Below are 6,134 nucleotides of genomic sequence, written 5' to 3' on the forward strand. Positions count from 1 at the left end.
CAAAACCTAGTTCATCTAATAGCCACCAAACTCACACCTTTCAACCTCCGGACCTCTCTCACCACTAGAGCCTTATGAGTTTCCTTTGAATCATCCTGGAACCCCTCAAATATCGAATCAAAATCAAGAACCCTAGCGCCGCCATGAAATGCCCTGGTGGCGGCGCCATTCTAATCAGTACCAAACTAACGCCAAATGACCCCTAAGCCTCCCTCACCCTTGAGTCATCCTTAGTTTCCTTCGAATCTACCCAAATTTGGTCGAACCCTAAATCTGAGAAAAGTGAAACACTGAAATACCAACTCGTGGGATTTGTCCGAGTTAATTGAAGGTTTGAGGTCTAAGAGAATTTAATCGAGGTATTCTCAATTGAGAATACCTCGAATAAAGTCTGTTCAACCTCAAAAAGATCCGAATTCAAAGTTAAGCTTTTGTCCGTATAGATTTGAAGATTCAAAGGTATTCTTCTGATTTCTTTTGTATCCTATGTATAAATTATTGCCTGTTTCAGTAGCTTGTTTAATTTTTCATATCTGTTTAGTTAATTCTGTGATTCTACCTCGTACTCGATTAGTTGATCAAAATTATATCATTGTTTCTATTGATTATGAGTGTTTATAATATGTGTAATCGACTCGATTAAATTCGTCGATTAGTTCTTTTGTGAATTCTTATTGCCACTAATATTGATTGACACAACCTGTTCATCTACTTGAAGACTGATTGTTTGTCAATTATGGTAATTAGTTGGTCGATTAATGAGTGGTGTCAATTAATCAGTTTCTGTAAAATCCTCGAGTCTGGCAATAATCCTAAAGTTATTTGATTTGCTTGCTTTCATTATTCGCTGATCAATGTCAACTACAATCATCTGATTAAGTTTCATTGATTAGTTTGTCTGTATAAACTGAATCATTTTCAACATTCTGTTTGGTTTTAATTTTTTATTGTTAATTACCCTATTAAACTCTATAAAAACAATTCTGACATGGTATCCAATGTTTTTCTTTTATCTGTCTTAATCCTAGGATTGGTTATAGCTGCTTAAACAGATTTTAAAATCTGTATTGTTAGATTCTGAATTTAAGGCAGTAATAACAGTAGAAAACAGTAGGTTAGGGACATTTCTGGGGTAAAACAGTGAAGGTAATCTGATAATAATAGTGAGCTGAAAGTGGAATATTAGTGGCTATAGTTTAAGATAATAATGGGGAACAAAGGGTAATGGGGCTGCTTAAAATCAGGATAAGATCATTTAAAGTATTCAAAAGCAGTTTTTAATGGAACTTTCTGATTTTTAAAAAGAGAAAAGGGTCCAGGCAACACTTAAAAAAGATGGGGCAGACCTGTATAAAAGAGGGGGATTGGGACTGACTTGAGGAGAGCTTTCAGACAGAAAGGAAAGAGAGAAAGAAAAAATCTGATCTGGAGGACAGATTTTAAAACTGAAGAAGAAAAAAATAAGGAGAGATTAGGAGAAAGGTCAGATTTTGAATACAGATTTTGAAAAAAAAGATTGAGATCAGATTTTAAGAGGGAATTGAGAGAGAGAAATCAGTTTTCAGACAGAATTTTAGAGATCAATTTTCAGAGATATTTGAAGGGAGATTAGAACAGGGAAAAATGAGATTTTGGGCAGATTTTAAGAGGAGAAACAATCTGATTTAGAAAGGCAGCTTTTTTCAGAGAGTTTTTAGGAGAGGCTGATTTCTAAAACATTAGGAAATACACACAGAAATACATACACATTTGAGAAAAACAGAAAGAAAGAAATATGAAATAGGAATCTGAAACAGATAGAGGAAAGAAACTGAAATCTGAAATGTTATCTTTCTAGAATCTGTCCGTTGTTTGCTTGTGAATATTGTTCGGTTCAAATCTGAAATTTTTCTCAAGTTTCTGTCACTGTTCATCTGGGTTAACGGGTGTTGTTCAGACTTGCTGTGTTATTGGTATATTCTGCTGATTTTGTTACTGCTGCTACTGCTGAAATTTACTCCTTCTACCTCCATTTTCAGGTAAATATCTTTTAAATTCTATGTTGGAAAGAGATTCAACATGACAAATAAATAAAGTTTGAATTGTAATACTGTCTTCTATTCATTTGAGTTCTTTAGTTAAAAAATTCAGCTTTGGTTTCATGTTGGTTAACCAGTAGTGAGTTCGACTCGATGGCTACAAGTTAATTGTCTTATTTTGAAATTCATATAAAACTTTGTAATAATGTTATCCATGTCAAAATTTCATTAGTTTAGTTATCTTTGAGTTGTGCAAATAGGAAGCATGGCAGAAAGTTGGCTTTTATTTACACTTTATGGTATTGTTAGCTAGGTATAGCATAATATGGAAATATCAAGGAAAATACGCTATTAGTTTATTTTGTTAGTAAGTTAGTTGTTGTTTAAAGCTAGATAATGTTGGTTGCAATTTGCTATCTTTTGGCACAACCTTGGTTGTGTTTATAATCAATAGTTGAAAGATGCGTTAGTACAATCCGTTATGTTCACGATGTCAAATATGGTGAGTAATATTGTATGCAATATCATTTTATTAAGTCAACAGGTAGACTTGTTCTCTTTCTTAATAATAAAGGGCCTATGAACTTATACAATGTGAAAGTTAATGTTTAGCAATAATTCATATAGATTGAGAATCAAATTGGTTTGATTATATATATATATATCTATCCCAACTCAATCATAAGCATAATTAATTAAAATAATTTCGTCTATTAGATTAAAAACAAGTATATGAGAATAAGTTGAGATGTACATGCACAAATTGCAACACTTTATATCAATGGTAATTAGAAATAGAATTTGCACTAAATAAATAATGAAAAATTGTTCAAAAAAAATACGTCTTCCCTTCATAAATCATTTTTGTTAGTTTCATATACAATTCATTCTTTGGCATATATATATGTTGAATTTGCTAAAAAAAATCAAATTTTTATTCTTTTCTTTGAATTTGAATAGTTGGGATGAATATAATTTATACTCGGAAATTATAATCGACGGGCAATATTTAATAAATTGTGAATTCTTTTAAAAGAATTTAAAGGCATCCCTTAAATGTGAATTTCTCAGGAATTTCATATAAAATGTGTAGATATAATAAACAATTTTGTGGAAAATCCATAATATTATTACAAATATTTGGCGCAATTAGGGATGCGTTCGCGTACCCTGACTATATTTTAAAGCAAATTCGGATTATGCGTACGCGCAATTTCGAGCGAATATTTAATAAAAAAGATTCCTCCAAAAATGTTAAAATAATTTTATATAACCCGGGATGTGCAGTTCACCCTTCAAATATAAGGGTGGTGACATTCTAAATTCTATTTTAAATCACGAACATATGAATTGGTAATAAAGGATATAATATGATCAATTATATTGTGTACACGTATGCGTGACATGATCCCCGTAATTATGAAAGGTATATAATATGAATATACATACGCGTAATTCGTTTATATAATTGTAAACAATAAGTAAAAGTGGTAGTAAAATCATGCAATAAAAACGTATGTAGTAAAAATCAAGATAATTAAGACAATAATAAAAACAGTTGAGCGACCGTGCTAGAACCACGGAATTCGGAAATGCCTAACACCTTCTTCCGGATTAACAGAATTCCTTACTCAGGATTTCTGGTTCGCAGAATAATAAACAGAGTCATATTCTCCTCGATTCAGGGATTAAAACTGGTGACTTGGGACGCCTTAAAATTCCCAGGTGGCGACTCTGAAATAATTAAATAAATCCCGTTTCGACTGTCCTTCAATTGGAGAAAACTCCCCACGCGCCCCGCGGGCGCGGTAAAAAGGAGGTGCGACACCGGGTGCCCATCGCGGCCCATCGGTTTCGTGACAAAAGTGGTATCAGAGCAATTCTGTCCTAGGGAATCTATAAGCTGTGTCTAGTAGAGTCTTGTTTATGGGTGTGTCGTGCACCACACTTATAAGAAGGAGGCTACAAGACATTTAGGACTGTCACTCTTTCTTCTTACTCTAGATCGTGTGGTAGAGCTCAGTTGTAAGAACTCAATTTCCTAAACTCTACCTTATTCATAATACGACGATGCCTACATCCAGAAAGACAGGTGGTAAGATATATAGCTATGGGAGAGTTGAGTCAGAGGAACTCGACTTTGCATCATGTTTATGATAAGTAAATATGAGGCCTTCAGCAGATCACGTGCGTACTAAAAGGTGTAAGCCTCTTGGTAAGGATCTTGAGGCAAGAATACATATCCACCTTAATGGTGAATGACAATGAGAGATTTGAAAGGTAAATACAAGTGTCAACAAGTAAAGGAAGTAAGATGAAGAAAAGTACGAGGCACCCAGTTAATGAAGGTTAACGGTGTTTATAATTCAAGCAGAGGAACATAAGCTTTTTGAGTTATATTCAATAGTAACATAAGTATATACAATTGGTCGTACCCCTTCAAGATATGCCCTATAGGGGTTAACGAAAGCAGTATAAGAAGATATGATGGATGAATTGATTGCATCAGTTGACATTTTCGAAGGATATTGCAAATGTGTTAATAGATCTCTTTATGAGACGCCTAGATGGTGCACTCTAAAATAGTGTAGCCAGATATGAGTGCTACAAAGACATGCACTATAAGCCTTGCAGGGATAAATATTACCATAATGTTGCTCGTGTCCCTAGTAAAGCGAGAACGTTAAGCACTTTGAAGAGCCACTGGATGAAGCAAAGGAAAGCTAAAAACGAAAGAATGTCGCAGAAATATTAGTAGAAAAATGAGAAGAGGGATAAGAAAGCATTATGAATAAGGTGTGATACGTGGATGAACATGGTAGAGTGTTACAAAACCTATAGTCAAATGAGGGAAGATACGAAAGGTGATGTGCCTTAAGACAACAAAAGAGTATAGGTCATAAGGTTATATCCTCATTTCGAGAAATAAGTTCGTGACTCCAACGTGACTACCAGAGGGGAGAGTTAATCCTTAGAGTAATAGAACCAGTATGGATTGGTGAACAAGATAAACTAAACATGAATTAGGAACTGAGTGACTTGTAATAGTCGCACATCATAAGAACTTTAGATTTTTTTCCGCTAATAATAGAATGGACGACAAAATAAGATTCATGAGACATTCAGAGAATGATCATTCAGGAAGACACTTCGCTACAACAAGCAATGTGAGCAAAGTTCAGCTTAAGGGACTGTATGTGCCAGTTATACTAAATTTCACCCTCGTGAGTAAGGGATTTTGCTATCCTTGGTATGGAAGGATTACAGAAAGGCGAGTAAGAGTCATCGATGATGTGAAAGGATTCCAAAGATGAAAAGGTGAAACATTTATAGGTAGGTCGTCGTAGCTGCAATTCTTAGTACTCCCCTAAAGGGGAAATATGGAATGATAAAAGGAAGAATGCGATAAAAATGAGAAAGGAATGAGATTGCACTTATCCAAATACTACAGATATGCTACGATTCCAAAACATTATGCGAACGTGACGTTAGGGAGAAGAAGTAAGGGTTCCTGTCCGAGATGTTATTGATAATTAAGGAGCCAGTGCGAGACATAAGTTAAGACCAAGGAAATAACCCAATAAAGATTTCGCGGAATATTGACATGAGGATGGGCCAACAAGTAGTTAGTAGTTGATTCAAAAAGAGCCTAGCTATGGCTAGTCAAGAGGATACAGAACAAGACAGCAAGTTGTGCAAGATAAAGATAGTAAATACCAATATAGTGAATTTAGCTCCATAGTTATGACATTGTAATTCTTGAGAAATATTCAAATAGGAGTTGGGGTATTAAAGGGTATTATGAGTGTTACGGAAAGATAGTTTCACTAGGAAGACAGTCAAAACTTCAGTTCAGAAGCAGTCGTACGAGCAGATGAGTATAGAGGTAAGTAACTAAGGACAATTACAGGTGAGCACGAACATCAAAAATTCTATCGGGAATACAGTATAATAAGCTCGCATCTTTACAAGAGTCAGAGGGTCTTCCCTAAATACTACAACGAAAGACAAGTTGAGGAAATAAGGAAGAAGGCTTCAACCTAAGCACCACGACCTAAAGAGGAAATAGTCGTGTAATAACAGTCTCACAACAACACTGGAAGCACTCCAACGGAA

Source organism: Nicotiana tabacum, chromosome 8, assembly GCF_000715075.1.
Source record: "Nicotiana tabacum cultivar K326 chromosome 8, ASM71507v2, whole genome shotgun sequence".
In the NCBI taxonomy this organism is placed as follows: domain Eukaryota; kingdom Viridiplantae; phylum Streptophyta; class Magnoliopsida; order Solanales; family Solanaceae; genus Nicotiana; species Nicotiana tabacum.